The 9489-nt window shown below is 37.0% G+C and overlaps 1 protein-coding gene across 6 annotated transcripts in view; it reads right to left on the bottom strand.

Moving 5' to 3' along the window:
- FILIP1 (filamin A interacting protein 1) overlaps window positions 1–6954 on the bottom strand; it is a 117739-nt gene extending 110785 nt beyond the window's left edge. For 5 of the 6 annotated variants that reach the window (XM_009275765.2, XM_009275770.2, XM_009275768.2 and 2 more), the window contains exon 1: window positions 6475–6954. The gene's annotated coding sequence lies outside the window, so the exon portion shown is untranslated. The remainder of the gene's footprint in view (window positions 1–6474) is intronic. The other variant, XM_009275771.2, reaches the window with a different exon arrangement.
- Between the last annotated feature and the right edge of the window lie 2535 nt (window positions 6955–9489).

Here is a 9489-nt window from a genome sequence, read left to right as displayed (position 1 = left end):
TGAATGAATTCCTTGTTTTGCTTTGCTTGTGTGCGCGGCTTTTGCTTTACCTATTAAACTGTCTTTATCTCAACCCAACAGTTTTCTCACTTTAACTCTTCTGATTCTCTCCCCATCCCACCGGGGTGGGGGGAGTGAGCAAGCGGCTGTGTGGTGCTGAGTTGCCAGCTGAGGTTAAACCACGCCACAGATGGTGGGACAAGTGAGATTTTGGGGATGAGTATGAATGACAGACACAGGAATTGAATAGCTTTAGCATGCGAAATATATGCCTTTTTTTTTTTTTTTATATTTTAGTCAGCCCAACGCCAAAGCAGTCATGGTTAACCACATGTGCTTTGCCACCCTTTCATTTATGTCCTTGCTTATGGCTTTTAAAGGGATTTTTTTTCAACAGTCTGGATTATATATTTTAAAAGTAACGATGTTCTTTGAGTCGCATAACTAGATAGTGTGAGGTTTTATGAATATACTATCTACTACATTCACAAATTTGAACTTGAGGATAAATTGTATATGTTTTTCTCTAGTGTATATTTGTTGTCACAGTAACTGCAGTTTTCCCAATAAATGGAAATTGCATCGTTTCCTTAGCATTCAGGTTATTGCACTGAAATAGCGCCATGAACTCACCACCACTTCTCCCTTCCTGTTGTCAAGCTAGATCTCATTTAGTTACAGGAACAGGCACTAAAACAGGTTAGTTTAGATATGTGCACATTAGAAAACTGAAGCAAGTCTGCTTAGCCCCATTACATCCTATGACTCATGCATGTGTGGGAAAGACCTTATTTTCACAGAGATCTCTTAGATAAACAAGGCAAGTTGGCAGCAATTCGATTACACTAATGTTAGCAGTCTCCTGCTTTCTGTTGCGTTCATTTGCTTTATATTTTCTGAAAAATGCAAGCAGTCTGATAAACTCTAATGAAAATTCTTGTACCAAGGACACAGGAGCCTTCATTTTCAATTACTTTTTTTAATAGGAGCAGCCTTAAAGCCAGTTTCTAAAAAAATCCTTTTCTGCTATTACAATAGAATCCACTTTTTCTCAGTTGTTTTTTTTTTAAAGTTTGTTAGTGAAGCTGTAGCTCTTGCTATCCACAGCCATAACACACTAGTTAGTCAGATACCTCCCCCCACCCAAACCTACAAGCCTCTAAATACTGTGGACTTCAGATAGAAAATGGATTTAGATTCCAAAATATTACTTTTACATATGCACTGGAACAAACTTTTGAACAGCATAAATCACAAAACATTACACTTTTTGACACCATTTCCCCAAAAAGGAAAAGCAAAGAAAGCAACCCTTACTGTATTAAAGAGCTCTTAAAGTACATAAATCAAACTGAAAAAGTTTATTGCAAATTCATCAAGGTTTTTGCTCTTGTTCTGAAACCCCAGATATAAACCAGTTTATATCTGAATGAGTCTGGCCCTATCATAGATAATTAAGATTTTAATTGCCATTTTATCAGCTTTGAAATGAAACTCATTTTGACAACGTACAGCAATCTTTTAGATTCACACACCCCTTTGCTTGTGTCAGCTAACAGCAACTAGATGGGTTGCCCATTTAAGGGAAAAAGTACAAGCCCCAGCCTATTTCCCTGTACTTCAGATGTGTTTGTCCCACTCCTTCAGCAAATGCATTCTGTAATGCCAAAAAGCATTTCTTTTCTTACAAAAGACACGCACACGTGCACACACATACACACATTTCTGATTAAGTTTCAGCTCTTATAGAGCTGCAAAATTAAGGAACTGGATGTTGGAATTCTTCATTTTCTTCTCAGTTCTACAATACCACATACAGCAATTTTCTATTAACTGGGGGGGGGGGGGGGGGGCAAGGGAAAATATTTTTAGTAACGGGGGGGGGGGGAGCAGGGAAAGCAATGCCATTTCATTGCCTCAGAACACTACTCACTAAACAGCCCAGGATAAATCATGTATTTTAACAGCTGTGTATCTATGAAAAAAATATTTCAAAATAAAATGCAATTGTGCTTTTAGGATATATGCTTCTGATTGTAGCAATTGTCTCTTTCTCTGTATTTGCAAAGTGTGTAAACCATTTTGGAGGACACCACCATCTATGTAATCTTACATATCATCTTTAGAGCTAGCATTTAGATTCTTTACTTTTGGAGAAGATTTATAGTCTAGCCAAAGCAGAATGAGAATGATAGGGCAAAGCCATCTTGAATTAAAAAAACAAAAAAAGCTGTCCCAATTTAGGAAGACTTTGTATTTGCATTGATATTAGTACTTATTTTGCTATGATGGTAAGATTAAAAAGTAATACAGAAAGTGCAGATTATCTGCAGAACCTGGAGGAGTAGGTGAAAAGACCCAAAATAAAGGGAAAAATCTAATCAAGCATCCAGAAAGGCAAAATTTTCACAAATACATTACGTATCACACAATATTCAACATGATTAGAGACTCCCACTGTCTCTCCTGAACAGGAAATAGGCACAATTGTTCCTGTCCTTTGGACATCAGTACTTCAAAGAATAACTACAGGACTGTGTTATAAATGTTTTATTTTTCTAGTATCACTAACTTGGTACAAATACTAGCTACTAAATGAGAAAAAGAGAGGTTAAGAAATCTTAATTCTTTATGAAATAATTGTTTCCTCAGTTATCTAATATCCTCCAATATCAAGAAAAGCCTGTATTCCCCAAATAATTCCCAGTATTCTGTATAAAATGAGGAAACAACTTTCAGTAGAAAACACTGAGCGAAATGAAAAAAGAAAAGGCTAAAAATGAAAAGCACCAGAATAAGATGATGAAGCAGAAAAGTATAGGTGTTTGTGCTTCTTGTAAAGAAATATTTAAACTTTTCTATACCACAGATTATCATTATTTTATCACATACACTATTTTATCTTTCTAGCTTTCAGTTCTTATCTTAGGTTTTATATACTAAATATTTTTGGTGAAATAGGAAGTATGAATAGATGAAATAGAGTCCCTGCTCCCTTGCCTTGTTGTTTCATCTGGCTTCTTCACAAATACTATAGCTCTATTTCTCCCAACGGCATTTTAGACATGTAGAAGGACAAAATCCCTGCCCCCAAATTCAGTTTATATATTAAAATAGTACAGCAAACTGCAACAACAGACCTTGAGAAAGGAAGGGAAGGAACAGGAAATTAGAGAAAAAGTAAAATGTCTCTTAGGAAAAAAAATATTTGGACAGGAATATAGATGATCCATTTTGTTAAATGCTCTTGAGGGGACTGGAAATTTATCTGTTAATTATTGAACACTAAGACCTGATCTTATTAAACTCAGAGGAAATCTCACTCTGAATTCAGTGGCATAAACCTGGCGTCTGACTCAGCACAGCTCTGAGGCACATTCTTAATTTATGCCTGGGGGCACATCAACTGAGTTAGATGAGATTACCAAAAGCCTTAAATTAAGCATGTGTGGAATCTGTGTGTCCTGGTTTCGGATACACCTGTATCGGTACAAAGATTTTAGTATGGAAATGGCTACTCTGGTGAAATTGTGAACCAGAGGAACGTAACAGGGCATACTAGTAAAAGTAGGTATTTCCCAATATACTTATGGTTACTCCACAAGCTGCTTCCAGGAAACACAACTATATCTTCAGGAGTCCTACCTTGGTCGACATAGCTCTGTTAGTAGACAAGTTTAGTCTTTCCATGACATTAATGTCAGGTGCTACAGCAAGAGGCACTGTAGAAAAATCATAGGTCATTAGGTTAATTTCAAGCTTACTAAAGCCAGTAGCCTAGAGGACGGACCAGTTTACACCAGAGCCAAAGGTTAATAGTCTACCAGATATGAGCGGGAGCAGTATGGGAAAATCAAGGCAGATGTAGGCAGGGACAGAACAGTGCTGAGCTTTGAAGATGAATTTCAAGTCTTTGAATTTGGTGTTAAAAAGAACCAGACGTTCTATAAAGAGATTGAAAGATTGAGGTGATGACAAAACACTCAGTTAAGATGATGACTTTAGCTGTGGCTAGATTGGCTAAAAGAGGCCATAAATTATAATATTGCTGTAATGAAGGTGAAAGAACGAGCCACAGGCAGAGTCTGGAAGTGGATTCAGATTGGGAGGAATACACAGTCTTTAGCACCATGAAAGGCACCATTCATTCCACAGTTATGGGAATATAAACAAAATCAAAATAATATATTATGGGGAAAATAAATGGGTATGCTATGTCTACTTGTCTTCCAAGAAAATCTCTACAATGGAGTGTATTGCCAAAACCTAAATTACTTTTTGATTTGATATAAAATTGAGCTTGGTTTCACTGTAGTCATTAGTAGAATTGGCTGTTCTTCAAATATGAAACCATCTGTTGAATAGCCACATTACATATTCCACAGATTTGATTGGAAAATCCCAGACCCTCTTTGTGGACACCTGTTGAGAAGAGTAATTTTAGCCGCCTCCTCCATTTTGAAGTGGAAAGGAAGACAGATGCATGTAAAACCACAACTCCATGTGTTAGAGTTGAAGTTGTTATCAGACTGTTCAAAAGTCACTGCATTTGATAGTTATCAGGCTAATAAATTTGCCTTTTGCCTTTAAAAACATTGCTAAGAGTAAATAGTGCAAGAAAAGTAAAACTGTAAAACCATATATTATGCTGAGCATCAACTAAAACCAAAAAGCAGTCAATAATTAGCATAGCATTTTCCGAGATTTTGTCGTCCCTATATATTCAGAAGGTCAAATTTGCCATTTCTCCACAGTTTATTATTTGCCAACTCGGTCAAAATAAGAAACAGTAATTTTCACTCTAATGTCAAATTACTGTACAAATCATATTGTCTCAGTTTTAGTTCTCACTGTACAGCTTTCTTACAAAAAAAAAAACTTTTACAAAAAAAAACCTTTCTCAGGGTATGTCTATGTTAAAAAGTAATACCAAAGTTTCCTTTTGAGATTTAGATCTGGGATACCTTAGTGCTGTAGTAATTCCACAGTAATGATTATCACATTAAATCATGGCCACCAAAAAGTATTCCTATTTAGTGCTTAAGTAGTGTGCCCCTTGCTATGAAATAAAATGTAAACTGTATTATTTTTGCTTTTAAGAATTTTCCTCCATCCTAATACTTCATTTTTCTTACTGTTTCACAGGCAGTTACATTCTCAGCCGCCAAGTCAAAGTTGCTTCAGAGTATTTTAATTTCATCCAATCTGTAAGCATGTCACTGCTAAGATGTGGTATTGATGTCATTTATATAGTATGCAGGGATGAAACTAGAATTATTTAGCTAAAGCAAGACCTTCTCATCTTCCTGAGGCAGTCCCAGAGTCCACAGACTGTGTCAAACACCACAGACAGTCAGCATAGACTCAGTCAGTCCATTCCTTCTTTAGGACTAGTATTTTTCATCTGAGACAATTCTACATAAATCTGTGAACAGGGTTTTTGCACAGGTTAAGTGTATTCTTTAAATCTTTGCCTTCATAACTGAATTAATATTGCATATGAATTAATAATCAGTATGTCTTTTTAAAATTCATGCATACTAGATTTCTTTTGTTTGGAGAAAATGGCTTTAAAAGATTGGGGGGTTTGAGGTGGGGGGGGTGTCCATTCTTCAGTTGACCAAACAGCTTTTGTCAGTTCAGACAAAGCAAATCATACTAAGCAATTCCTCCCTTAAATTACATGGCCATTATAGGACCACAGGATATGCATTTCCAACAGACAAACAGGCTTCCATTCTGCTGTCAGGGTGAAACATCTGAGAACTGGTTTCTCATTTATTTTGCTAAAAGAAACAAACACTTTAACAACGATGACCCAGCTCAAGCACACTCGGGTACAATAAACATAAGGTCAGTCTTTAGGACGGTTGCATTATACAGCTAATCAATCGAGCAGAGATTAATATTCGTTCTATGTAAATAAGTACAAGAGGAAGAACCGAGAGCTGTTGTCACAAGGACAGTACGAAAGGCACCAAGTGTGCCTGTGTGCTAAATGTTAGTAAGGAAACAAAAAGTACAAATGCGCTGGGTCACAAAGTATTCAGTAAATTCAGTTACTGAATGGCTATTTCCTCTCACTTATCACACAGGCTGTCACTGTTTTTAATAGCTGCTAGACTATCACTGGTAAGGGATGATAGGTATTCTATTCTTAAATATTGGTTTGTCTTCTGTCATCATGTAAGCAGATATAAGCAAGATACATGTCAAAATCTACACACATTTTTTCATATTACTACTAGCTACTTGATTATGCTCATTCTAAGAACTGCAAAAGTTATTTAAGCAATGTTTTTCTGTCATGAAAGTGTAAAAAAAAAAAACCTAAAACTTTTATCCCAGCTTTCATCTACTGACGTTTCCAAATCATGCAGAAGATTGTTCATAGAAGGAAAGAGACAACAGTCACTAGAAAAGAAAATCACTTCTTTTTAAAAGAATGCATTGGAGTGGTTAGCTCAGTCTTACCTGTCAGCAACACGAACCTAGGAATATATCCTTCACACCGCAAGATCGCAGTAGCTTGTCCCACAGTACTACCACAGTAGTAGACTGATCCAGCCCAGGAGAACACGAAGAGAGAAACTTTTCCCACTTTTTGAGGTCTACCAGCAGCTGAAGCAATGAAGGAAATGGGGCAGAGAACAGAAGACTGGAGCTGCTTCTCGCAGAAATCCCAGGCAGGAGAAGTAGGAGGTATACTCTGTCTGTGTCTCACCCAGACTTTTGTTTAAAAGTTTTTTCAACTGTTGCTAGGTGGTGTTGGGCTTTGGCAGTTTAGTTCTCAGATTGTATTTCCCCTCTTCTGGTCTCTTCACACAGTGTTACAGCAATGACTTTGTTGAGCTCAGCTCGCTTGTGCTATATTTAACCAGTGTTCTCAGCAAGTCAAGCCTGTCAACAGCTGAGAAGTTTGGAGCAGGCTTTGCTGAGTTCCTCAGCTGCTGAATTATCAGTGGATGTAGCACTGCACAGCCCAGCTACTACATTCACTGAAAGATTGTGAGGAAACTGTCAAATCCTTTTAAGGGCTTCCAGTGACTTCACGGGAGTAATTACTATTTAAAGCACTAAGTACAAGATGTGTATTTAGGCATATATTTTAGACCGCTAGAGAAAGAATACTTGTGTTCACAGCAGATGAGTTCAATTATTTATACAGTGAGGATTTTCCTAGGACAAGTAGGAAGTTTATAATTTGAAAGGTATGCACTTCACTTGAGGAAAAATTACACGTGGAGAGAACTTTTTGCAGCATAATTTTTTACAGAGTTTAAATATATTAAGATGACACAAAGAAATTAATGAAAAGCTTAGGCTGGAAAGTTTTCAGTGTGATATTTATTCCAAAGACAACCTTTTTCTCCCAGACCAAGAGCTTCCTATAGTAATTCCTGCTCTGTCTCTAACTCTCAGTGAAGAAGAAAAGGAAAGCCACACAAATCCCGATTTGTTTGATATGAGTATTAGGAACGCATTACTCCAGGGCTGTATACACTCCAATGTATCCACACTTGCTTCTGGATCTAATTACTGTTCCTAATTCTAAGCCATAAGTCTTAATCAACAGACCAGCAGTTACGCTGGGCAGCTTTCAGCCCACAAACCACCGTGATATCAAGATTCTCCAAAGATGTTGCAGATCTCAGACTCCAAAGCAAAGTTCTACCACCTCACCTCTACACCTGTAAATGTCTCTGGCAAGGAAAATTCCTTACCCTAACAACTCTGTTCCCATCTGAATTATGTTTCAGAGTGAAATGCAGAATGGGCCTCCTTTGGAAAGCTTTTCACTAGTGATGATTTGCAATATTCATCTAGGGTTAGATGAAGAGGAAGGAAAGAAAGAAGAAAGGGAAGAAAAAAGTAGAAAGATGCTAAAAAATTTGCTTGTTGACATTTATACATGGAGACACCCCAACCTTTCAGAGCAAAAGACGAAGATTCAAGCAAATCATAACAGTACCCTTCAGCGATGCTGGGTGACTGTGCAAATAGTAGGATGGGTAGTGAAAAGGTATCATGCTCTTTGTGGCCACAACTATGTGAGATACCAGGGGGTGAGTACAAGCCCTTACGGGAAGCAGCTGTAGGATTAGCTGTAGCCTGGTGCTCTAACCCTGTCTCTGGAATGACTTCTGCTTGATCTGTGTTATTGTCTAAACAAGCAAGGAACAATGAAAAAATACCTTCATTCCCAAGGAGCTTATGAGGAGAAAATGAAGTAAGTATTAGGTATTATGTCAAGTAACTGATATTTAGACATTGATGACACATTTATAAATGCCCCAAACACTTCCATCGTGTCAAATGTATTTTATTTTGGAGACCAAGTAATAATCACTAATTTCATGTCGTCCATTTCAATATTTGACTTGGACAGAATAGCTAGAATGCATAAAAATAGAAACACTTGTATTTTACAGAAACAGCTATTTGGAAGATTATTGTAGAGACAAATAACATATTGGCACAAAGTTTGGTGTTACATGCTTACACTTTGAACTGAAGTAAGTTACATATATCCACATTCTAAAAAGAACATCTAATTTTGTTCCCTCATATAAAATTGAGATACTCCAGTCAGATGAGTAACGTTTTGACTATTCTGGCCTTAACTTCTTGCTCAAAGTGCAATATTAATAGTACTTTATCCATTCAAGTATAATAAATCAGGCAAGCAAAACAATTAACTTGGCCCATAAATCTCAGAAAAACCGAATGATTCTCAACATTTCTCTCCCATTAGTTAGCGGCACATTCACTGAGTGGAAAACAATACAACTTCTTAGGAGGCAATCTCTGCTGCCAGACCTTGTGGGTGGGTTTCAATAGTAACCTGCTTATGTAAGTCTGCTCATTCTTGTACACTTGCAAACTTACTCCCCAGCTGTGCACCACAGATATTAATCCTGTAACACAGTGGGAATTTCAGCAAAAATTTGGGGAAAATAGAAGATTTTGCAAGTTAATCAAAGAAAATATAAGGACTTCTTGCATAGGAAAGAGTGTAATTAATCTGCATTACTGGAAGTGTAAAACTTTTAACTTTGTGCAGTATGAAAATGGTTCACATCTAAGTATTTCCCCTACTGAATGATGGAAAAAATAGTTACAAATAGAAAGGTTGTGGAGGCTGGGGAATAAGAGAAAAAACAGAACCACAAAAGAGACTTTTTAGTTTGGCATCCTACATTAGGTCCTAATGTCAATATAGAGCATCATCCTAAGTCTTAGTGACATCCTACAGCTAAGCCTAAAAAGTGACTTTCTTATCATTTGTGATAATTATCTCTTAATTAAGCAACCAGGATACTAGAGTCCAAAGTAAATACTTCTAAGAAAATTTTCAATGGAAGCCAAAGCTCTCAGCATTATTTCAACCAAAACACCAAAGGCCAGAGCAATGCAAAGCAAAGGGGACAAAATGTGGCTCTAGAGAGTGAACAAGAGCAGCAGCAGGACCTGTTGCTGTTTTTGGAG

The sequence above is a fragment of the Aptenodytes forsteri genome, unplaced genomic scaffold (assembly GCF_000699145.1).
Source record: "Aptenodytes forsteri isolate BGI_AS27 unplaced genomic scaffold, ASM69914v1 Scaffold256, whole genome shotgun sequence".
NCBI lineage: Eukaryota > Metazoa > Chordata > Aves > Sphenisciformes > Spheniscidae > Aptenodytes > Aptenodytes forsteri.
The sequence above is the reverse complement of the archived record's forward strand: the minus strand, read 5'-3'. Positions and strand labels throughout refer to the sequence as shown.